The sequence below is a fragment of the Rosa chinensis genome, chromosome 4 (assembly GCF_002994745.2).
Source record: "Rosa chinensis cultivar Old Blush chromosome 4, RchiOBHm-V2, whole genome shotgun sequence".
In the NCBI taxonomy this organism is placed as follows: domain Eukaryota; kingdom Viridiplantae; phylum Streptophyta; class Magnoliopsida; order Rosales; family Rosaceae; genus Rosa; species Rosa chinensis.
Window position 1 is genome coordinate 27,270,951 of NC_037091.1, and position 26,961 is coordinate 27,297,911.

The window sequence follows — 26,961 nt, forward strand, 5'->3', positions numbered from 1 at the left end:
GTAAAATTATTTTTTACAGATATTTCTTCACTTTATTGGGGATATATCCTAAATTCTTCACTTTATCGGAGATATGTCACAAATATCGTAGACCAGCGAGTGGCTTTCAACTACCTAGAGTAATTTTTTGTTTTCATAAACCTATTATAACTTGTGTTGTATAGGTTGAAGACAAAATAAAATTAAAAAATTAATAAATAAATAAATAAAACGAAGAAACAGAAAAAAAAAATATAAAAAAAATAATAAATAAACGAAGAAAAAAAAAAGCGAAGAAACCGAAAAAAAAAACTAAAAAACAGAAAGAAAAAAATAATAATAAATTTTTTTATTTTTTTAATTTTTTTTTATGTTGAAATGACCATTTTAGCCCTCAAAAGTCAAACTTAACGTCCAATTTGGACGGAATAGTAGAAATTGGACACGGCTGATTGAAATTGGAAAGTTTAGGGGGTAAAAATTCAAAATTGAAAGTACAAGGGGTGAAATGATGACACCCCCAAACCTCAGGGGGGTAAACTGAAATTAATCCTAAATATATATTTAATTGGATTATTAAATTTTTGTTTAACTAAATAAAGGAAAATTGAAGCCGTATTCAATTATGCCTCTAAGTTCTAATAATGGTTGGCCTGCACACACCTGTCCCACTTACTCTCCTATTCCTTTTTTCTCTTGAGACGAACAGGAGCCACACATTTCTTTTTTATTCTATTCTTCGTCATCTTCATTCTGTTCCTCTCTTCCTCTTTGCAAAACCAATCGCCACCACTCTAGGTTCTCTCTTATCTCTCTCTCTCTCTAATCTTCATCGATTTTTCTTCTTTCTTTGTTGTTCAATCACTGGGTAAATAACTACACAAAAAGAAGGTTTCAGTTCTCAGATTTCAAGACGTTGTGATTTTTCAGTTGCTCTGATAAGAGATCTTGGTTTTCAGTTTTGAATCAAGGGGACTAAAAGCTACTGAGAGAGGTGGTCAAAGACTTAAAAGGACGAGCTTGCAGCTGTTTCGAATCAGAGGAGAAGTCTCTTTCTCATCTTCTCTTTGATTTTGACGAGAATTGAAAAAAAAAATAAAAAATCAACGCCCAGCGCCTAGACACAGCCGCCTAGACCACCTAGGCGGCTGCCTGGGAACCCAGCGCCCAAACCATTCTCCCAGGCCAAAATCGAATTTGGCAAGTGACGCCTAGAGCGTAGGCGCCGTCTAAGCGGCCTAGAGAGCGTAGGCGCCGTCTAAGCGGCCTAGGCGGCCGTTTTTTAGAACAATGATATATATATATATATATATATATATATATATATATATAAATCTGAGACTTGTATAATTTGAAATGGGAGATGTTGTGATTTGGGGAGTAGGGTGACTCCAGGAGTTGAAGATATTGTTTGATATTAGAAGTGTAAATGTCTTTCTACAGGTTTTGGGTAGTCCACTTTTAGGAGAAGTTTCGCTAAATTTTTGATAGAATTTCTTCTAAGGTGGGCCCTGGAGGACTACTTCGGATTTCAGGGTGAAATTTGGGGTGGGTCCTGTCATCCGCTTTAGAATTTTTAGTTTACCAAGGCCCAAGGCACCTCAAACATTTCAATATTACTTTCATAACTTGCAACCCTCAACACTTGAAAAACCAAAAGTTAAACATTCAAAGTGAATCGGGGAAAGTCACATATCATAGCATCAACTTTTGAATTTATACAAAGATGGACTTGTTTAATATATAGTATGAATACAAAAAGACAAAACCAAGAGGCTTTATCTCACATATACATGAGCTCCAATAATGATGTAAAAACCAATAAGCAACCATGTAGAGCAAAAGTTGCGCACAATATAATGTTCAGGATTAAGAGTCAACATGATCAAGAGGACATAGTAAGGAGGGGGTAGTACGCTCAAAGTGAGTGCCAATTTAAAAGCCTGCATCAAATTCTAGTTAGAGTAAGCAGTGTATCGTTCTAAGCCGGGGATTGGGGTATACTTCCTGTCAAAAATGTTAAACATATTAGTATTATTCACAAAGTACAAAAATAAAACAAAGTATATATTTACAAAAACTACAAGATAAGGAGAGATTTATTAAATTTTGTATTCTAATATAACTATATAATACATGTGATTGATCAAACCATGAATCGAGGTAGAAGTAGGGAACAGAAAAGATGTAAGATGAAGTTAACAACCATTAACACAAAAACAGATAATCTAATCATAAACCATGGATCAAAATATGTAGATGAAAGAAATTAATCAAGTATAGAGATGAACTCATACAAAGTCCTTATTACTTTTCTTAGTTAAATTAACTAGATGAATGCACCATAATTAACTCTATTAAACATGCAATGCTAGTCATAGAACGCTACTCACTAACAAAACATATTTAACGCACCAAGATCAATGAAAGTTTGACTGATTTAAGCCAAACACATAAGTTGGAATGCTAATCAAGCATGCAAGACTCATTATTGATTTACCTAAGGAATTATAGGTTTTCCACTTAGCAATTAAGACCTAGAACGCTATCAAATCTTAATTTGGATTAAATTATATGCTCAATATTCTAAGTTTGCAACCAAAGAACACAAAACACATAAACGGTGGGATTGAAGCACAAAATCAACAATCTAAATTCATCACATATAGAAATCGCAATTTATGTCTATAGAAACCTAAAACGTTCATCATGCTTCATGGTTGTTGGAAACTAAACATCAAAACATTCTCTTTATTCTCACAAAATATCGAAACATTGATTTAAAACAAAAACCTAGAATGCTAGTATAATTGTTTTTAACGTTACAAAACAAAGAAACCAAAAACAAATGATAGAAGGACATGGTTACACTTTTGAAGAACTTCAAGAATGCAAAAAAAGACTTCAAAAGGATGGAGGGCGTTGATGAGGACACGACAAGGTGGTGTTAGAGATAATGGAGCTTGCTTCTTGTCTTCAATGCTTGAACAATGGAGAGAAATCAAAATTTAGAGAGTAAAGGGGAGGAATTATGAATTTGATTCTGGGTTTTGATGATTTCAGAGTTGTGGAATTGATGGACGTATATGGAGGGAGAGAGATACTTGAACAGAGTGAAGGAAGATGTGTTAGGCATCCAACATAGGTGAGTATATATAGAAAACACTAGATCTCCTTCTTCAAATTTGATTCATTTTCCTTCTTTGTGTTGATGTAGATTTCCTCTTCAATTTTCTTATTGGTCCACATCATCATGGCTACAATATATGCTTACATGGCTGTAATATATCCTCAAAGGCAAATCAAATATGGAGTAGAGACCTTCCCAAACTCGTCCAAAAGATATTCACCTCCAAAACTCTCTTTATTTGCACAAAACAGATTCTCGGGCATATTGACTTTCATATACTAAATCAGCCATAACTTCTTCAAGAAAATTGATATTGACGAACCGTAAAAAATATGAAAACTAGACATCCGTAGCTTTCCAACCATATAAGGATCATTATCTAGATCATTCTGAGCTGCTCTCAGGTATCTGTAGAAGTTGACTGATCTGCACATGCAGATTTCCTAATTTGAATAGGATATGACTTTGATGCGTAACTTGTGTCCCATGAGGATTCCTTGTCTAATCTTCATTGCTTTGCCATCACATGCCTTGCACATGTCATCCATGATATCATCTAGAAGCTTCATGAATTTCTTTATGCCCTCCTAGCCCACTCAAATACACTGGTATCATCGGGACTTCCAATGCCAACAGGTTTCCTAGTCCAATTAGGACTCTTCCATTTTCACCATTTCTCATTATTTCTCCGAGCTTGACTCCTAGTTCTCTTAGGATTCCTACTTCAACTGGGATTCCTTTTCCTAGTAGAACTAGAAAAATTTCATTTCTCAATTTCTTGTCATTTCTATGCAATTTCCTCCTTGCCTGCCTTTTTAGACTCAAAATTACCTAAAAACACAAAACTAAGTTAGAAATGATAAGAGAATAATTAGGTAAAATGTAGTGAGTTTAATGTTAAAAACATAGCAAATATACTCTCATCAGGGAGGGAGGGATGAAGGGGGGGGGGGGGGAGAGAGAGAGAGTACATTTTCAAGAAGTTGACTAGGATCGTATTGCCCTATACGATAGGCAGGAAGTTGAGAGAGATCAAATAGTGGCTGACACTCAAGGAAAAACTCAGCAATCACACACCTGATAAAGTGTCATGATTAAATGATAACATATCCCAGGGCCAACTTGATACATCTACTAGTTTTTAAGATGTATTTTGCGGTGCCACATGAAAGTATGAAGAATGAATGTTTAAAAGGTTTATATGTTAACTTGTAGGTTAACAAACTGACATGGACTAAATTTTTTTCTTCAAAAAAATGTCAAAAGCCGTTTCGACAATGTAACTTTGTATCTTGGATTTCAACTTTAAAATTGAAATAAAACTGAAATGGTACTGCTTTTGAAAAAAGAGATGCTAGTGCCTCGAAAGCTCACCCTACAACAAAGATATCCATAGATGGTCTTAATGGTGCATCTTATGCAACTTGCATCTCACCTAGCTCTATGCTCATAAAATCTCTGAAAGTCGAAGGTTATGAGGACATTAATAAAGTAACCATCTTAAAAGTAGATATGGAGACGACTAGGAAGTATCAGAAGCATAAAAAAAATTCCTAATTTTAATGGTGATTGGTGAAAGATTAGTTAGCTAACTCCTAAATAAGAGGGCCAAATACATGAGCAAAATTGTCTAGAAGGCTAGAAGTGTTGTATACATTGTAAACAAGAATATGCTAAAGTCTTATAGCTCATAAAACTGCTTAATTTTTTTTGTTCCAACATTTCAGAACTAAAGCCATTGTATGAATTACACAAACATACTCCAATCAATATATATTATGAGTACAACCATACCCTAAACCTTGAAAACCTACATCTATGAATCATAAATTCTTACGGCTTTCTGAAGAAGAGAAAAGCATCTTATAAATTGAAATAAAAAACCAACCTCGGTAGCAAGATAACAAAGCCTTCTAGTTCTTCCTCCAGTATCATAGAAAAATGAGAAATCAGAAGGGTCATCATATGGAATGTAAGTGGGTTTGAAGGACGCAAATTGCATAGTTAGCAAGATAGAGCCAATTCCAAGAAGTCACTAGCACATTCTTGCACTTATAATTATTGTTCAATGAACAGTGTCATGACATTTTTGCCCTTCAATTTTTTGGGAATTTACTAGATAGTCCCAACACCTTCGCGCCCAGTGGTTATGTTTTGGTTGTGCACACGTGTTTTCTTTTCATATTCTTATCGGGAAACAACGCCTGGGAATCCAAACCACCATCAATATCATTATTTAGTTTCCAAAGAAACCAAAGGAAGAAGAAGAAGACTGTTGGTATATATACCAAAGGCGAAGTGCAGATAGTTAATTTGGTAGATGAAAATCAGTGAAACTATGAACAAAATGTATTAATTTAGCATTGACTTGGACCCCATTGCTTCTGCAGCCCTCTCTCAGAGCATATTAGAAAATAAAACAAGGAAGAAAATAACTAGATGAAGACCACATCAAAAAAAATGGTTGGATCTAAGCCAGCTAATGAAAAAAGTAATTGATGGTATCACAAACAGTGATTTTTCAATATTATGAGCCTAAATATAAAGCCCAGCAAGACAGAGAGCCCATATCAATTTTCAGGGCTGACCCAACCAATGTTGTCGTAGTCCACCCAAGAAGTTCCAAGCTCAAACCCATGTAGCTCTGCACCAAGCTGCCAAACTAGGACTACTGACATTAGTGGCGACACTCCAATAACATGCCAACTTTTTTTTTTTTGGATGTAATTTATTGTTTTACAGTTCCCTAAGAGAAAACGACAGGCTAAATGACATGTACTGAGTGTGTTCAAGATGCTAGTTTAAATTAAATTAAAATTGAGTACAACTGATGTACCAAAGAAAATGAGTAGAGTTGATAGATGTAGTAGTGTGTCATTCGATCTCGTTGTATCCCAGTTGGGCTTCACAAGTACTATGTGAGCTTTCTACGTCAATCTATTGAGGTAACCCCTAATTTTAGGTTTGTTGTTGGTAACCATCAAGGCGATGACATTTGGTACCTTATTTCATGGAGACATAGCAAGAAGCCGGCTTGCGGTGAATTCTCCTTTTACACGACATCAACTTGTTTAGCATTTTATGCTTGGTTTTTCTTCAACAAACAACCACAAACTCTAACCCTAAGTTTCGCCTGTCCTGATTTGCGGGCATCTTGTGGCCTTTAATATCATCGTCGAGTGTTCTCGAGGTTTCTATGCCATTACTACACCTTAAGTATTTTAACACTAGTTAAAAATTCAAAAGTTTAGAACTCGAGCATCTAGGCTAACTTAATTTGCGAAGCTGTTCCAAATACTTTCATTAGCTAGTAAAAATTTTCAACCCGACCCGATTCAATAATCTGGCAGGTTATTGATAGCTCAATCAAATTCGTATCAGGCGGATTAACGGATACCCGATTCGCTAATCTAATTCGCCTATAAAAACGAATGTTTTTAAATTTTGAATAATTTATTTAATTTTTTATCTTGATATTTCAAAAAATATTAATAAAATATTAAAACAAAATCAAGAGTATCACCAAAAGTTGAATTCCATAATCAAAATATTCCTTAGAACGATAAACCAAGGTAACTAAAATCTTTTTTTAAAAAAAAATGGTAACCAAAATATTAAGAGAACAAAAAAAAAAAAACACACACACACGCACACATGCATCATATTTCCATATAGGGAAAAATTCTCAATATTAACAATACTCTTAATTATCTCATATTCCTAATATTGGAAGGTTAAAAGAAAATGGGAGAGAGAAAAGTGGGTTGTGGATATTTTAATTTTTTTTTAATAAAAATACATTTTGTAAATGTCTCAATTATTCTTGTGATTTAATTTATGCTCAAAGTTTATTAATCTTCTACTCTTCTAGGGTCAATTCTGTCAAAATTTTAGATTTTGACTAACAAAACCTCTTCTCTTAATAATAGTAAGTATAGATATATATTTATTATTTTATATTTAAAGCTAATAAGTATTTTTAATATTTAGGAAAATAATATTTTATTGCTACAAAAATAATATTTAATTATTATAAAAAAGGATTGGATCATTAACAAAAAAATCAGATAAATCTAAATCCGTGTTTGGTTCATTAAATAAACGGACTTAATCAAATTTTCAGTCTAAACCGGTTTAATAACTACGGATCCGGAGTGGATACGGATCAAAAGCCAATCAATTTACAAGTCTACGTACGTACGTATTGGGCTATTCAACCCTAACTAATATAAAATCATGACTATGAGAGGAACGAACACCCTGTTTTGGTTTCGTTCCCCAAGCAACTGCGCGCGCTATAGAGAATAGGGGTCTGTCACGGAGTCTTTACTCCGAAGAAAGATCCTCGACCCTCGTTTTCTTTCTATCTCAGCCTCCCTCGAGGTTTCATGCAGTAATAAGGAGGAGAGTCAGAGTGATATTAATCATTATCGCCCGTCGATCATGGCTAGGGTTTTGGCTCTGTCTTCAGCAAATAATATTCCTTGTGTGGTTGGTGGGCTAGTTAGGACTGCTCAATCTAAAGAATTGGGTGGAAAAAAGAGTAGTAGAGTGAAGATGATGTGTACTTCTTCGCCAGTAGGAGGAGCACTTGCTTTGAGAATGAGGTGCATGAGTAGTAGTAGCACTAGTACTGCTTCTAGTTTCTCAGGACTCCGTAGGTTTAACTCCCTAGATAAGCTGGTGGCCACACCTAGCAGCCTACACCACGAGGAATACTCTTTTGGAATTGCAACCCCTTGGGGTTCCGAAAGTCGGAAGGGGGCTAGAAGTGGAAGAGCTAGCAGATGTGTACCTAAAGCCATGTTTGAGCGGTTCACAGACAAAGCAATTAAAGTGGTTCTGCTTGCACAAGAGGAATCAAGACGACTTGGTCACAATTTCGTGGGCACTGAGCAGATCCTTTTGGGTCTCATTGGTGAAGGAACTGGTCTTCCTTCCAAGGTTCTGAAATCCTCCATGGGAATTAATCTTAAAGAGGCACGAATTCAAGTGGAGAAGATAATTGGAAGGGGTTCTGGATTTATTGCTGTTGAGATCCCATTCACTTCTCGTGCCAAACGAGTTTTGGAACTCTCACTCGAAGAGGCTCGCCAACTTGGTCAGTAAACTCCTCATAATATTATTCTTACTGCATGCATGGTTGCTCGATCTTTTGGTTGAATTTCAAGTGCATACCTTTACCTACGATTATTTAGTGCTGGCAGTTTTGCATCGTATAGTTAAGAGGTTTGATTTAAACTTTTATATAATTAAAAAAGGCTTAATAAGTTTGAAATGTAGAAGTATGCATGACTGTGGCTATTCGACCCCTATCAAATTCTTTGTATTCCCTATGGTGTAATTAGTTAGTGATTCCTCATTTTCTTTGAATGCATGAAACAAGTGTTTGCATTTCTAAAATGATGAATGACTTTTAGGCCATAACTACATTGGATCCGAACACTTGCTTCTGGGACTGCTTCGAGAGGGGGAGGGTGTAGCAGCAGTTGTTCTAGCGAATTCTGGTGTCGATCCTTGTAATATTCGCACACAGGTTATCCATATGGTGGGCAGTGAGAACACAGCAGAAGCTGTTGTTGATCATAGGCGAGGGGATGATAAGACTAAAATGCCAACACTAGAGGAGTATGGGACCAATTTAACGAAGCTAGCAGAAGAGGGTAAGTTGGATCCTGTTGTTGGAAGAGAACAACAAATATCACGTGTCATCCAAATTTTGGGTAGGCGGACTAAGAATAATCCCTGCCTTATTGGAGAACCTGGTGTTGGGAAGACTGCAATTGCAGAAGGTCTTGCTCAACGTATTGCAAGTGGCGATGCTCCAGAAACAATAGCCAAAAAGACGGTTATAACTCTTGATACGGGTCTTCTTGTGTCTGGTACCAAGTACCGCGGAGAGTTTGAGGGAAGATTGAAGTTGCTAATGGAGGAATTAAAAAAAAGTGGTGGTGAAGTTATTCTGTTTATCGATGAGGTGCACACTTTAATTGGAGCAGGAGCAGCAGAAGGAGCAATTGATGCTGCAAATTTATTGAAGCCGGCCCTTGCAAGAGGTGAACTGCAGTGCATTGGAGCCACAACACTAGATGAATACAGAAAGCACATTGAAAAAGACCCAGCATTGGAAAGACGATTCCAACCAGTCAAAGTTCCTGAACCAACGGTGGATGAAACCATACAGGTTTTGAGAGGGCTTCGAGAACGATATGAGATTCACCACAAAGTGCAGTATAATGATGAGGCCCTGAAAGCAGCTGCGCAGCTATCATACCAATACATCAGGTAGGTAGCCCTTTTATAGATTCTATATTCTGTCAGATGAATTCATCAGCTAAACTGAAAAGTATAGAGTTATATGCATGCTTGCTAAATTGCAGTCAGAAGGTGCACATTTTGATTTGATTGCACAAACATGTCGTGTAGCTGGAATTTTGGAGTCCATGGTCATTAGTGTCATAAATACTCATTTAGTATTTTTCTTTTTCTTTTTTGTGGCAATTGATACTTGTTTTCAGTGATATGCATGCTACTTCTCTCTTCCCCTGTGAATATAAGTTAATATTTTTCTGTTATGTCTCATAATTATGTGTATTTCAGCGATCGCTTTCTTCCTGATAAAGCAATTGACTTGCTCGATGAAGCTGGTTCTACAGTACGGCTCCGTCATGCACAGGTATCACTTCACTTTTTTTTTCAGGGTTCAGACTGCTACCTGACCTTTTAAACGCTGGGATTTTTCCAGTTAGTAGGACTTTTATTTTTTTGGTGATTCTAATTTGCAGCTTCCTGAAGAAGCTCAAGAGCTTGACAATATTCTGAGGCAGATAACAAAAGAGAAGAATGAAGCTAGTCGTAGCCAAGATTTTGAGAAGGTACAAAGTTTTTGTTGCTGGAAATCTGTATGATAACTATGCATGTTGCAGTAAATATTATTGATCTCAGCGGTCAAATGTTTGTAATTTTGTTAACTAAACTTGACACAACAAGATCTTGGACAGGCTGGGAAATTACGCGACAGAGAATTGGACCTTAAGAAACAGATCTCAGCAGTAACAGAGAAAGGCAAGGAGATAAGTGAGGCATTGGATTATGTTAATGGTGGCCCTATTGTTACTGAATTGGATATTCAACATATTTTGTCTTGTTGGACTGGTATTCCAGTTGAGAAAGTGTCAACAAATGAATCTGATCGCCTCCTCAAGATGGAAGAGACGCTCCATAAGAGGGTTATTGGCCAGGATGAAGCAGTCAGGGCTATTAGCAGGGCTATTCGTCGAGCTCGTGTTGGACTGAAGAGTCCTAATCGGCCAATTGCCAGTTTCATCTTTTCTGGTCCAACTGGTGTTGGAAAATCTGAGCTCGCGAAAACTTTGGCGACTTGCTATTTTGGCTCTGAAGAATCGATGGTGAGGCTTGATATGAGTGAGTTCATGGAAAGGCACACTGTTTCCAAGCTCATTGGTTCCCCCCTGGTTATGTTGGTTACACAGAGGGTGGTCAGCTGGTTGAAGCCGTTCGTCGCCATCCATACACTCTGGTGCTTTTTGATGAGATTGAGAAGGCTCATCCTGATGTTTTCAACTTGATGCTTCAAATACTTGAGGATGGAAGATTGACTGACAGCAAGGGCAGAACAGTAGATTTCAAGAATACACTCATCATTATGACGTCTAATGTTGGAAGCAGTGTCATTGAGAAAGGAGGCGGTAACATGGGATTTGACCCGGCCAAGGATGAAGACAAGGATAGCAGTTACAAACAAATTAAGAGCTTGGTGATGGAGGAATTGAAACACTACTTTCGACCAGAGTTCTTAAATAGGTTGGATGAAATGATTGTTTTTCGGCAGCTGTGTAAGTTGGAGGTAAAGGAAATTGCAGATATAATGCTGAACGAGGTTTATGGAAGGCTCAAGTCCAAAGAGATAGAGCTTCGTGTGACAGAGAGGTTCAAAGACAAAGTGGTTGACGAAGGATACGACCCAAGCTATGGAGCAAGGCCTTTAAGAAGAGCCATAATGAGACTTTTGGAGGACAGCATGGCTGAAAAGATGCTGGCAAGGGAGATCAAAGAGCGTGATTCAGTTATTGTGGATGTTGATTCTGATGGGAATGTGATTGTGCTCATCAATGGCAGCGCTAAGACAGATATAAAGAAATAGGTGAGTGAAACAAGTGCACCAGCAGCCTCAAGATGACTCTCTCCAGCAACCAAATACAGCTACACACAAAAAAGACGTAGATTGACATTGAATTCATAATTTGTTATGCTCTTTTACGCCACAGTTTCTATTGTTCTTTAGTAGGTATCATTAGACGTTTTGTTTTCCATATTGTAGTTTTTATTTTCGGCTTAGTCATAGGGCTGTCAATGGATCGTGTCGGGTTGGGTTCGTGTCGGGTCAAGGTATTTATCGTGTTGCAAGATACAAACCCAAACCCAACCCATTTAATAATCGTGTCAAAAATTTAAACCCAAACCCAACCCATTTATTAAACGGGTTACCCGTTTCCAATCCGCTTAACCCATTTAATAAATATATTGTGTTGTGTTTGACAAAATGACTCATTTAAGGGTTAACAATGCGACCCATTTAACTAAAAAAATGCATAAATTGATTAAATTTGCTAAAAACTCCACAAGACGAAGAATATAAATAATTATATATAACTCATAAATAATTAAATCCAATAATTATAAAGAAAAATATTTCAAATTGTCTAATCTTATGATCAAATACTCCCAACGTCTAAAATTTCAGGATAAAATATAGCATAATCGGGTTATACGGGTTCACTTCGTGTTGGCGGGTTGACCCGTGGCCGACCCATTTATTAAATGGGTCATGGCGGGTTGACCCGTGGCTGACCCGCTTTTTAATCGTGCGGGTTCAACCCGCTTTATTTCGTGCGGGTTTCGAGTCGTGTTATCGGGTCGTGTCGGAATTGACAGCCCTAAGTCATATGCATCAGATAAATATATCTTACGGGCTAATAATTCTTTGCATTTATTTCCGCTCTTCCTAGATTGTCAGATACTCAAATGTCTATATTTCTGCAACATGCAAGGATCCTAGCTAGATAGTTTGTTAAACGTCATATTTGATTTTTTTTTTTTTTTTTTATCACATGAGGCATGATGATATGCTTACCTAGGTGGTCGATAGATCTGATTGCTTCTGATATTGACAAAACTAATCAGGAGCCTCAAGAATTATATGATTACAAATTCCAGATATATAACCCTATGCAACTGACCATTTGAACATGATTAATCACATTTTCCTACTCCAGTTTCTATTAATTTATGTTGTTAATTACAAACTCATTTCCAAATTAAACTTGACTATAAGGCCTAACGAGTCATGTACTCATCTTGATATGGTTGTATCCATTACATTATTGTTACCTGTTATTGTGGGAAACTCACTTGATTAATTTATTTCCTACTCATTGTTCAAACTATATGTGGATGCTTTTATGGGCGAAATAGCAGTGCTGGTTGCTTAACTAATGTTGTTTAGAGTTCTTACAGAAAGGAAATTTGGTTTTCATCTCCTCGCTGGTTTCCTGTTTGTCAGAATCGATTTCACTGTTGTTTAGACGTAGTAGTAATAATGTGTGGGTAAGTGGTGACTAACTGACTATTGAGCATGCATTGGATCATGACTGATTAGATTCGTAATAAAATTGCCTTTCATGATGCATTGTACTATTGTAGTACTTGAAAATTGTCACCACAGAGGTGAAAACCCCAATTTGATGCAGAGATTGAACTTGCCATGAAGTCCAGGTTTGTATTTCCGTTCTCTTCCTTCACATCTATGTATAAATATATAGTCCAAACAACTCAATACTTTTTTCTCTTTAATTTGGTTTTGTAATGTTGCAGTCTAAGATGCCCTATTTATAAATTTCTTGTTGTCAATCCAGCGTGGGTGGGTATCTTTTGTTACAGCTTGATGATTTGAATGAGAAGACAGTGCAAGCATCCAGCAAAATGACCATTTCAGAAAGAGGAACTGCAGTGGTAGTGCTAAGAACTTGGGAGCAAAGTGAGCAATGATCTTGAAGTTAATAGTTTTTGTGACTAGGTTCTGAACTTGACCAATATCTTCTGAAAAGCAGGAAGGTCATGGGAAAATTTCTCAGTTTTCAAATGTGTTGGCCACTCAAATTACTTGAATCCCATGTCCTTTTGACAAAGAGGTAAAGCTTACTGCTTTCTATTGTCATTCTTCTCTTGGGGACTAAATAAGTAACTCTCAGGTCATTATGTAGTTTTGCTTTTCTTTAATATATTTAGAATGCAAGATGAATTCAAGTCTGGAGAAGAGTATTGGGCTCTGGAAAGAAAGCTTTGTCATGCAGTTAAGAATAAAATGCAGGTATGTGTATCATCCTGGGTTATTAACTTGTTACATTTCAACTGTGGGTATTGATGAGTTTTAAACTGTTTATATAATACTTGGATGGACAAAGGTTGGAACCCCTAAACCAAAACCGGTCTTCTCATTTGTAAAAGTAACATAGAGTTAGTCTTTAATTCTAAAATGATGTAGAACAGGTGTGAGGTGTCCTCTCTTCCAAAGTAACAATAAGCAAAAAGGTAAAAATGAACGGGCAGGCCTACTCCCTAATTTCTGGGGACATTCAAGCAGGGCATTGGGGTTAACTATAGTTTGGTGTGAAATTCAAAAATCATTCATGACCAAAACTCGTGTCTGAATGGTTCTTAGGGTAAATGCCTAATAGAGTCCTGTTTAACATAATTTTTGTTAAGCTATAGAAGGCAGAGTTGGTGACATTGAAAGGAAGAGTAACTAGAAGATGAGTAATACGAACTCTACTTGCCCAACTGAAGATTCCAAGTAGTCAGAAAGCCTCTATGAACACTAGCAACTGGATAGTACCTTCACCACTGTTCAAGCACAACCGGTATAATCAAACCACTGACCTCTTCTTTGACTTTAAGAGGACCATCAACTCCACCACAACCTCCTCTTGCATCCATCGATCCAATCCATCACTTGGCACCCTTTCTGGTCCAACCTTTTGAAAAGCCACTACTTTGATTGTTCAAGGAAAAAACAAAGCCACTAGTTGACATAATTAGATTTATGTAACCTGTTTTAACTGTTACTTTCAAATATTAAGGTATTCAATTTATAAGTTATATATTTTCTACTTAAAGAAACTCTTCAGACCGTCCTTTTTTTTAATTCAGAGGAATTATCTAGCATCAGACATAGACATGCTCAAGGTTTCTATGTAAAGATAATAATCAACAGTATGCTACACAGATCTCAGTTGAAGATGCAATAGAGGCAATTCATCTCAAATCTTTGATTATCGAGTGCTGAATCTTTTACTGTACCAGTTGAGAGGAGAAAAGATATCACTATATCTTAGTAAAGCGTACCAAATATTATATGATCTTTTTTATCTTTATTATTGTTATTTATTTAATTTTTTTATTTATTTTTTATAATCACTTGTTGTGTTGTATGTATCCGATTTCATCGGTTACGACTATATTGTTTGTTTGCATGTTTTTCTTAGTAACTGAATCTTATAGTTAACTGTTTACTAAACCTTGTGCGGATACACACACAAAGATCCTATCTGCGGAGCTCCGCTTTGAAATTAACGTGTGAAGTTCAAGTTTTAGGTCACTTTTCGGTTGCATATCTACATCTCGAAAGTTCAATTTTTAGGCACTAGTGTATAGATCATCTCTGCAAATTTTCAGCGAAATTGATGATCGTTAAGGTATCTAAGTCGCTTAAACCAATGGACGGACTGAATCTGTCAACATGAACCGTATTAGCTTTAAGGGAGTTATCAATGTCTTAACGATCATCATTTTGGCTGAAAATTTGCAGAGATGATCTATACACTAGTACCTAAAAACTGAATGGTCGAGATGTGGATGTGCGACCGAAAAGTAATCCAAAACTCGAACTTCATACATTAATTTCAAAGCGGAGCTCCGCTCTGGATAGGATCTCTGTGTGTGTGTGTGTGTGTGTATACAGGCGTGTTCTGAAGCGGACGTCCGCACTTCGCTAAAGTGAGGATGGCGACGCAGCAGCGGCGTTCCAGGCGGTGAGGGCTACTCGGGGCTTGGCGGACAGAGGCTGGAGGCATCCCAGACGGTTCTGGGCAGTGATCGAGGTTGGAGGAGGTAGAGGTTGCAGGTTCTGGGCAGCAACTCGACCTGCAACTGCAACTTTTTGGGCGGAGCTGCAACCTCATTGCCGGCAAATCCACCCGATTGTAGACCGGTCCGTCCTACCCCTGGCCTCCGTCCGCAAGCGGCGCCGCGCGGTCAAAGCTTGATCAAGGCTGCTGTGTCGATGTCCGCACTTTAGCAACAGTGCGGACGTTCTCTTTGGAACCGCTCCGTGTGTGTGTGTGTGTGTGTGTGTGTATATTATCCAGAGTGGAGCTCCACTTTAAAATTAAAGTGCGGATTTAGAGTTTATGGTCACTTTTCGGTTGCATATCTAGATCTCGACCATTCAGTTTTTAGGTACTAATGTATAGATCATCTCTGCAAATTTGAGCCAAATTTATGATCGTTAAGGTATCTAACTCACTTAAACCAACGATAGTTATCAATGTCTTAATGATCATCAATTGGCTGAAAATTGGCAGAGATGATCTATACATTAGTACTTAAAAACTGAACGGTCGAGATGTGGATATGCGACCGAAAAGTGACCCTAAACTCTAAATCCACACTTTAATTTCAAAGCGGAGCTCCGCTCTATAGGATCTGTATAAATATATATATATATATATATATATGTATATTTTAATGAATGAGTTGCTTGTAATTGTGTGTGTGTGCAGATATTACTACATTATCTTTACGAAAGTTTTTTTTGGTAAGAAGTATAACCTTACATTTTTCTTTCCAAGTATGATAAAATGATTTCATTTTGTTGACTGTGTTTTCCTTTGAAGTGATTATTCAGATCGATCAATGAGTTGCACATGGAATTTCTATGTGTCTCAGAATTCCTGATTGAGGTAGCTGATGATTTGTAAGTACTTTCTTTCTTTGTGTTTTTTTTTCCTTTTCTTTTTTTTCAGTCAAAGGCTCTTATTATTTGTTACATTTTTTCAGTGGCCCTTATTTCACATTATAATTATTAATTTGTAACTGATGGTTGGTTGGTTTTCTATCTGTTTTCAATTACTATGTACTCTGTCGGAACGTCGTTTAATCCTTAGACATATATATTATCAGTATCATTTGCTATTGAGTTGACACAATGATGTTGTAGGTTTGACTACGGGGTGAGTTCAATAGTTTTCTGAGTTCATACTGGTGACTATATAATTTAATTGGACGTTTCTAGTTCAAAAGTCTTGGCGCTCTTCGTGCTGGAGGATGTATTAGAAAATAATTTCAATATATTGCGCACGTTTGTCAGAGTACATGGAGCTTGTGCCCCTACAGTGCTGGTGAGCATTCATTAATTTGACCACTTCTTGTTTCCAAGTCTTTTTCTGGTGCGAGGGAAGGGGGACTGGACTGAACCTAAGACCCTAGATGAGCTTAAGCTCAGGTTGATCCCCTGAGACTCTTGATTTAATCATGTAATATTCTGAAAAAAAAAACTATTCTTCTCCTTGGTTTCCATTAAATGCAATGCAATTCATTTTTATTAATTCAAGCAATATGAAGTTGAGAATAGATTGATGCTGCTCGTTGTCAGGAATAAGAATTGCTTAATGAAAGCCCTGGTAGTTATGTTAATACAAAAAGGACTTGCATTGTTTTGTTTGTTAAGGGACAGGTAAAACTTAAGGTACAGTAGCCTAGTATGTGTAAGTTTTCGGTCAGTAATTTAGGTGGTTAATGTAGTTTTCATACAGTAGGTTCCTTGTCAATGAAGTAAAAGCTCGCGTCATGTTTCTATATATATTTATGATCAATATTTATTCTTGATTATCTTATTTACTATTGATTATAACACTAATTAAATTCTGATTTTTCTTGATTGTAGGAGTTTATTGTGTGCACAATTCTTGGAAGAAATTAGTGCAAATCAAAGGAGAAGAATAAGGGATGTATCTGGTCGCTATTCAAGGCATATACAAGGAGTCATTAAGGGGAAAAGAAATCAGAAAAATCAAGACATTGTCATGAGAAAATCAAGCAAATTTGGAGGAGAAATCACCTCAAGATGATTGGCCATGATTGCATCACAAGAGATGACAAATCCACTATAAATAGCAGCCATTCTCTACTCTAAAATCATCACTTCTTCATACAAAATTCAGTTCATTAGCTTAGCTCTCTTCTCTCCAAAACCCTCTCCAAATATTCAGAAAAAGCCTCTGATCGTGAAGAGCTTTAGGACTTCTCCAAGGCTGTTCGTGTTCTTGAAGGCCAAGCCTTGTGTTCTCTTGACGTTCTCCAAGCTTCCTTGAAGATTAAAAAGTGTAATTCATGGCCCTTATTTCTGTTTTCGTACTCTTTAGTATTGAATTTCAGATTTCTTTTATGAGCTTTATTATTGGAATTGGATTTTTGTTGAGAATGAGTTTATGTTAGTAATTTTCAGATTTGTTTCTTTATGTTCTTGATTTGTTTATGATATCTTTACAATCTGATTTTGTGCCATCCTTTATATCTTTAAGCATATGATTTTGGTTGAATAATGATGTTAATCTGCAGGTTGATAAAGCCAAATTTGTGTTCTGATTCACCTAATCGTTTTGGGGCATAAATTGAAGTGGTAAAGGCTATGTACAATGGTCGAGATTATATGCTACATGTTTGTGCGTTTGTAACTTCTTATGGATGCATACATGTTTGAATTCAGAATTCTAATTGCACTTAATGATTCATATTTAATGTTGACGGATGCTCTTCAGTATTAACGTGATGTTTTATATGAAATATTTTGAGTTACGGACTTTTCCTAACTTAGGAGATTCAAAAGAAGAATTAAAGTGGTACTCGATCTCTTCAGACTTGTACTTCGAATTCATTTATGATATTTAGTGTTGGCACGATTTTAGGTTGTTTAGATTGAAATAATTCATTGCATGTTGATATGGTTTGGAAATTCTGATTTGAGTGTGAAGAAGTTGATCACATGTATATATTTATCTTTTTGTTTTATTTCGTAGGAACTTAGAAACCAAAACTTGAATCCCCCTTTTTATGGTTGTTTCTTGTGTAAATTTGTAGATAAATACTTGTTAATATTTGTTTTATTAATTACTAATTTAAATTGACCTTTTTGTTTAGGTGTACCCTACAATCCCCGGACTGAACGATCCCTGCTTATCCTATACTAACAACTACATTTTGCAGGGTTAAATTGTGAGGCTATTTCAGCCCCATCAATTTTTGGCGCCGTTGCCGGGGATTGTTAAAATCTCTAGCACTTAAAGTGTCATTAATTTTGTTGTTTATATAGAATGTATGCTAAATTTTTGTACTACACTTGTGGAATGGTGACAAATTGCGATTTATGCTAGGCCAAGCTATAATTGTGATTTAGTTTAAGTTTTATGAGTGTTACCAAATTAAACATGTATTTTATAATTGTTGTGCAATTTGTAGAAGTTTTTTTTTTAACATGTTGTAAATTGTATGCGTTTCACTTAGATTAATATACTTAGGTTGTTTTGAATTTCGTAAAATACTTAATTGTTGTAAGTGTGTAAAAATAAAAAATAAAAAATTAACTCAAAAAAAAAAAAAAAAAAATTGTTGTGACACAAGGAGAAGAGTCCAGGCTGAAAGACTATAAATATTAAGCGCTGCATGGGAGGCAACCCATTTCAACCGAAGCTGTGGAGGAGCCATCAACGAGAGTTTGACATTTCTATCCCTTCACTTGTTTAGGTTGAATTGTACTTGTGTCTTTTATTTTCGTTTTTGCTTCTTTGTTTTCGTATTTATTTTCATAAATTCAATTCCTATATGCTTAATTGTTTCATTGCATGCTTATGATTGATTACATTGAGGACAATGCAATATTTAAGTGTGGGGGAAGGGATTTATACTTTTGTCTTGAGTCATATATATTGAAAATACAAAAAAATTGAAAAATGTCAAAAAAAAAAAATCGTTGCTTTTATTTATTGAGTCAAAATGATTTTGGGTGAAATATCTTCTTCATCGTAGGCGCATCTGATGGGATGTGATGTCTAAGGTCTAGTTTGGATCCGAGAAGTGCTGACAAAGGGTCTCGTCCCCTGTCAAACAAGTGAGCTGAGCTCCGCCAAAATCGGTCCCCTCTTCACCTGGTCATGTTCCAAAGGAGTTACCGAAAGGAGAAAGGAAATAACCCTAGTCAAAAACCTTTTTGGCGTCAGTCTTAGTCTTTTGTTTTGCTTTGAGTCTTAGGATGCCCTTAACTGTCTAGGATGATTCAATATCTCTGAAATTATGGCTAAAAGAGGATCACATATTGAGATGATTTTAAATGTTATTCTTTGGTTAATTGAGATATATATAAAAAGCATATACATGTGTAGTGGATATGGATTTCGTAACCTTGGTACAAAATAAGAGCATGTTAAGATGAGTTTTGATTCATAAAAGCCATGTGAGATATTTGAGCCTTGTCCCTTTTTCTTGGAGTGATAAATAAAATATATTCTTATTTTATTGGCGATGTTTTGATGATCTCATTATTCTTTCATTTGATTGATTGCTTGCCATAGATTAAGTTTGATGGACTAGAGAATGCTAGAATTCACTCTTGTGCTTGTTGAGACTTTTATCAATACATGGCCCTGATTCTGGAAAGGATAGAGGCACTCTAGGAACTACCACCATAGACAAATTAACCTGTGTCCATATTTGTGCCCGTCGTGGGACCCCCTTAGATAAACCACTTTGAGCCTAAATTAAGCCTTTTCTTTCATCACCCTAAAAATCCTTAACCTAAACCCTAGTTAGTCACAACCTGACCTTTTGTTCTAAAAACTTAGTGGAGCTATCTTTTGAGACTTACTACATGAGGGTGGCAAAGATGAAGATTTAGAAAAGGTAAAAGTGCAAGTGTGGGGGTAGACTTGTCCATGAGGAAAGAAAAAAGTATGTGAAAGCCGTGAAAAAGAAAATGAAAAAGAAATAAAGAAAAAAAAATGTGTACGGCTAGAAAAGAAAAAGAAGGAAAAAGAAAAATATGTCTATGGATTTTAGTCCCCCATACTTGGTGAATTTGGAGTTTTCTTTGAATTGAAGGCCCACTATTGAAAGGTTTGGTCTTTGTCCAATTTACGAGAGTTCAAAGGAAGTTTAGAGTGATGACATTAGGCTTTTTATTTTGCCTCTATGGGATGTAACGTTCTGTATGCCTTGGTGGATTTCTAGAAGTCTCTCTACATCAACATAAGCTCTACTAGGTTTTTAGGATACTTTGACATTCCTTAACCTTTGTTTCTTAAAACCTTGAACCTTAGCCCCATTTCAACCCTTCAAAGTCCTTTTTGATCCTTAAGATGGGATAGCCTTTGATCTGTGGAGATGAGTTATAAGAGTTGAACCTATGGCTTGGGTCCATCCGTGCAAGTAGTTGATATCTTTCATGAGATCTTGAAAAATTATATTCACAAAGTGCTTTTCATTTCTTATATATGTGAGCTATTTGATTGCCTCAAAATATTTTCTCTCACATATAATTGAGTGATTATAAGCTTTTAAGCATTGCCTTCTTCTGAGTGAAGAAAGAGTGGATATACCTTGTGAGGATATGAATCATACTTGTCTGAAACATGCTGAGCTCCACCCATCACCATTGTTACAACCAGGTCCTACTTATTTATATGTGGATTATATGCTTCAATTAACTCTCGAATATCTAAATATTGATTCTTGATTAAGTGCTAATTTTAATGCCATGAGAGACAGGATTCATGAGACAAATGTTAAGGGCAGTATAGTCTTTGTGTGTCATTTGTGTAGAGTCTGGTAATGAATTGTTTAATTTGGTTGAGTCTTTTGTTTTGATTTTGCTAAGGGACTAGCAAAAGCTAAGTGTGGGGGTATTTGATAAGAGCACAAAGTGTGACATTTTAATTATGTATTTTCCCTCATTTTGCTAAGTTATTCTCTTAAAATTAATAATTATAACATAGTTTATGTTTTTAGGTACTTCAAGGACTGAAATGGAGAAAACAAGCGAAAAAGAGCAGAAATGAGAGTAAATGAAGGATGACTTATTTTAGAAACTTTCCTCTTTCATTTTAGGAAATATTTCCTATTTTGTTTTAAGAAACTTTCTTCATTTGAACTTTTCTATTTCTGATTTTTATATTTTAATGAGAGTCCATCACATTAAGAACTCTTGACTGATGAATTCAAGGAAAACTTAAAACAAAAATCATGAAGAATTCAAGGAGATAAAAGGGAGTGTTTATGATCAATATTTATTCATGATTATCTTATTTACTATTGATTATAACACTAATTAAATTCTGATTTTTCTTGATTGTAGGAGTTCATTGTGTGCACAATTGGAAGAAGAAATTAGTGCAAATCAAAGAAGAGGAATAAGGGATGTATCTGGTCACTATTCAAGGAATATACAAGGAGTCATTAAGGGGAAAAGAGATCAGAAAAATCAAGACTTTGTCATGAGAGAATCAAGTAAATTTGGAGGAGAAATCACCTCAAGATGATTGGCCATGATTGCATCACAAGAGATGACAAATCCACTATAAATAGCAGCCATTCTCTACTCTAAAATCATCACTTCTTCATACAAAATTCAGTTCATTAGCTTAGCTCTCTTCTCTCCAAAACCCTCTCCAAATATTCAGAAAAAGCCTCTGATCGTGAAGAGCTTTAGGACTTCTCCAAGGCTGTTCGTGTTCTTGAAGGCCAAGCCTTGTGTTCTCTTGACGTTCTCCAAGCTTCCTTGAAGATTAAAAAGTGTAATTCATGGCCCTTATTTCTGTTTTCGTACTCTTTAGTATTGAATTTCAGATTTCTTTTATGAGCTTTATTATTGGAATTGGATTTTTGTTGAGAATGAGTTTATGTTAGTAATTTTCAGATTTGTTTCTTTATGTTCTTGATTTGTTTATGATATCTTTACAATCTGATTTTGTGCCATCCTTTATATCTTTAAGCATATGATTTTGGTTGAATAATGATGTTAATCTGCAGGTTGATAAAGCCAAATTTGTGTTCTGATTCACCTAATCGTTTTGGGGCATAAATTGAAGTGGTAAAGGCTATGTACAATGGTCGAGATTATATGCTACATGTTTGTGCGTTTGTAACTTCTTATGGATGCATACATGTTTGAATTCAGAATTCTAATTGCACTTAATGATTCATATTTAATGTTGACGGATGCTCTTCAGTATTAACGTGATGTTTTATATGAAATATTTTGAGTTACGGACTTTTCCTAACTTAGGAGATTCAAAAGAAGAATTAAAGTGGTACTCGATCTCTTCAGACTTGTACTTCGAATTCATTTATGATATTTAGTGTTGGCACGATTTTAGGTTGTTTAGATTGAAATAATTCATTGCATGTTGATATGGTTTGGAAATTCTGATTTGAGTGTGAAGAAGTTGATCACATGTATATATTTATCTTTTTGTTTTATTTCGTAGGAACTTAGAAACCAAAACTTGAATCCCCCCTTTTTATGGTTGTTTCTTGTGTAAATTTGTAGATAAATACTTGTTAATATTTGTTTTATTAATTACTAATTTAAATTGACCTTTTTGTTTAGGTGTACCCTACAATCCCCGGACTGAACGATCCCTGCTTATCCTATACTAACAACTACATTTTGCAGGGTTAAATTGTGAGGCTATTTCAGCCCCATCAATTTTTGTATTTTTCTGATCTCTTTTCCCCTTAATGACTCCTTGTATATGCCTTGAATAGCGACCAGATACATCCCTTATTCTTCTCCTTTGATTTGCACTAATTTCTTCCAAGAATTGTGTTACAACCAGGTCCTACTTATTTATATGTGGATTATATGCTTCAATTAACTCTCGAATATCTAAATATTGATTCTTGATTAAGTGCTAATTTTGATGTCATGAGAGTAAGGATTTTTGAGACAAATGTTAAGGGCAATATAGTCTTTGTGTGTCATTTGTGTAGAGTCTGGTAGTAAATTGTTTATTTTGATTGAGTGTTTTGTTTTGATTTTGCTAAGGGACTAGCAAAAGTTAAGTGTGGGGGTATTTGATAAGAGCACAAAGTGTGACATTTTTAATATGTATTTTCCCTCATTTGGCTAAGTTATTCTCTTAAAATTAATAATTATAATAAAGTTTATGTTTTTAGTTACTTCAAGGTTGGAAAGGGTGAAAACAAGTGAAAAAGAGCAGAAATGAGCATAAATTAATGACAAGTCATTTATGAAACTTTCCTCTTTCATTTTAGGAAATATTTCCTATTTTGTTTTAGGAAACTTTCTTCATTTGGACTTTTCTATTTCTGATTTTTGTATTCTAATGAGAGTCCATCCCATTAAAAACTCTTGAGTGATGAAATCAAGAAACATTGAAGGATTAATCAGGAAGAATTCGAGGAGATAAAATGGATTGTTTTTAATCAATATTTATTCCTAATTATCTGATTTCTTATTGATTATAAACTCTAATTAAATTCTGATTTTTCTTGATTGTAGGAGTTTATTGTGTGCACAATTCTTGGAAGAAATTAGTGCAAATCAAAGGAGAAGAATAAGGGATGTATCTGGTCGCTATTCAAGGCATATACAAGGAGTCATTAAGGGGAAAAGAAATCAGAAAAATCAAGACATTGTCATGAGAAAATCAAGCAAATTTGGAGGAGAAATCACCTCAAGATGATTGGCCATGATTGCATCACAAGAGATGAGAATTCCACTATAAATAGCAGTCATTCTCTACTCCAAAGGCATCACTTCTTCATACAAAATTCAGTTCATTAGCTTAGCTCTCTTCTCTTCAAAACCCTCTCCAAATATTCAGAAAAAGCCTCTTGTCGTGAAGAGCTTTAGGACTTCTCCAAGGCTATTCGTGTTCTTGAAGGCCAAGCCTTGTGTTCTCTTGACGTTCTCCAAGCTTCCTTGAAGATCAAAAAGTGTAATTCATGGCCCTTATTTCTGTTTTCGTACTCTTTAGTATTGAATTTCAGATTTCTTTTATGAGCTTTATTATTGGAATTGGATTTTTGTTGAGAATGAGTTTATGTTAGTAATTTTCAGATTTGTTTCTTTATGTTCTTGATTTGTTTATGATATCTTTATAATATGATTTTGTGCCATCCTTTATATCTTTAAGCATATGATTTTGGTTGAATAACTATGTTAATCTGCAGGTTAATAAAGCCAAATTTGTGTTCTGATTCACCTAATCGTTTTGGGGCATAAATTGAAGTGGTAAAGGCTATGTACAATGGTCGAGATTATATGCTACATGTTTGTGCGTTTGTAACTTCTTATGGATGCATACATGTTTGAATTCAGAATTCTAATTGCACTTAATGATTCATATTTAATGTTGACGGATGCTCTTCAGTATTAACGTGATGTTTTATATGAAATATTTTGAGTTACGGACTTTTCCTAACTTAGGAGATTCAAAAGAAGAATTAAAGTGGTACTCGATCTCTTCAGACTTGTACTTCGAATTCATTTCTGATATTTAGTGTTGGCAAGATTTTAGGTTGTTTAGATTGAAATAATTCATTGCATGTTGATATGGTTTGGAAATTCTGATTTGAGTGTGAAGAAGTCGATCACATGTATATATTTATCTTTTTGTTTTATTTCGTAGGAACTTAGAAACCAAAAGTTGAATCCCCCCTTTTTTATGGTTGTTGCTTGTGTAAATTTGTAGATAAATACTTGTTAATATTTGTTTTATTAATTACTAATTTAAATTGACCTTTTTGTTTAGGTGTACCCTACAATCCCCGGACTGAACGATCCCTGCTTATCCTATACTAACAACTACATTTTGCAGGGTTAAATTGTGAGGCTATTTCAGCTGCATCAATTTTTGGCGCCGTTGCAGTGTTATAATCAATAGTAAATAAGATAATCAAGAATAAATATTGATCATAAACACTCCCTTTTATCTCCTTGAATTCTTCATGATTTTTGTTTTAAGTTTTCCTTGAATTCATCAGTCAAGAGTTCTTAATGTGATGGACTCTCATTAAAATATAAAAATCAGAAATAGAAAAGTTCAAATGAAGAAAGTTTCTTAAAACAAAATAGGAAATATTTCCTAAAATGAAAGAGGAAAGTTTCTAAAATAAGTCATCCTTCATTTACTCTCATTTCTGCTCTTTTTCGCTTGTTTTCTCCATTTCAGTCCTTGAAGTACCTAAAAACATAAACTATGTTATAATTATTAATTTTAAGAGAATAACTTAGCAAAATGAGGGAAAATACATAATTAAAATGTCACACTTTGTGCTCTTATCAATAGAAACACATGAAAACTTCCATTTTCTATGTTGCCATGTTGGTCCTATCTATCATGATGTTAAATGCCCCGATGAGATTGATATTGAACCTAAGACCCTACATGAGCTTAAGCTCAGGTTGCTCCCTGATATACTCCTGATTTAATCATGTAATGATGTACCATTGAAAACACTATTCTTCTCCTTGGTTTTCCACTAAACGCAATGCAAACCCTCTTTTATTGAATTAAGCAATATGAAGTTGAGAATACATCGGTCCTTGTGTGGTTGTTATGTTAATATAACTAGCCACCTAAAAGGACATGGTTACTTTTGCTTTTTTACAGGACAGACGGACATAAAACTTATGGTACAGTAGCCTTGAATGTGCAAGTTTCAGGTCAGTGTTGTAGGTTTCATAGAGTAGGTCCTTGTCAACGAAATACAAGTTTGTGTCATCGGTCCATACAGAAACACATGATAACTTCCCTTTTTGTATTTCGGTACTATCTGTCATGATGTTAAATGCCAAAACCAGTGGAGTTTAATCGATTCGAAAATAATGTTTGATACCAATCCATTTGTTCATCACACTGAATTTAGAAAGGGCACCATGTATGACCTGTAAGTACTAACGCCCAATTATATTGTGCCATTCAGGCAAAATACATAACTGAGGCCGAAGAGAAGTACAATCAAGTGTTGAAAGCGTCGAATCATCAGCTGTCTATGCATTACCAGAGAAGATGTGTAGAAGCCACTAAAGAAGGTAGATCTGCAGCATTAATGTTTCAGTCTCTTTTGTATCAGAAGAAATGTTTCAGTCTCTTTTCCTTCACGCTTTGTTGATGTTTCTTGAATTTGAAATTTTTATGTGGGAATATGTCAGGGACTCAGGGCATCCTCTCGGAACATAGAGCATACCACCTTGATCTAATACTAGATGAGGAATTCTTTCGATCCAGTCTACCTGAGACTCCTACACATTTATCTCCCTCGCAATTAAGGGGACTTTAGCTAACATGGTTCACATATCAGAAAATGCTGGATGTAGAATAAATCAGACTGCATTTACCTGTATTTGTTTTAAAGTTCTTGCCCTATCAATTACACATGATAGATAATTGAACATACTTTGGAGTAACCTATTTAAGTTTTTTTTTTTGGTCAAAAAGTAACCTATTTAAGTTAGAAGTGATAAAAAACATTACAGTAGTAGATCAAATTAAGGCACTGCAATCATCACTTGTTGAGATGCCAGGTAAGCCAGCTACAACCTTGCAGCTAATTATTAATAGTGATTGATTGATGGGCCAGAACATTCCCACCTGCCCTGGGCTATAGATGGAGGTAGTTTATATTGTCAACAAGTTCCATCCTTCTGTTGCAATACATTTCCAGAGGACCCCTGATAGTGGCATAAGCTGCTGGTA

At 35.5% G+C, this 26,961-nt stretch overlaps 2 pseudogenes; both read left to right on the top strand.

Annotated features, from left to right (window-relative positions):
* The first annotated feature begins 7,651 nt into the window (after positions 1–7,651).
* Positions 7,652–11,304, top strand: LOC112199057 (annotated as a pseudogene).
* A 2,114-nt stretch (positions 11,305–13,418) lies between these two features.
* LOC112199058 lies at positions 13,419–26,545 on the top strand (annotated as a pseudogene).
* The last annotated feature ends 416 nt before the right edge of the window (positions 26,546–26,961 follow it).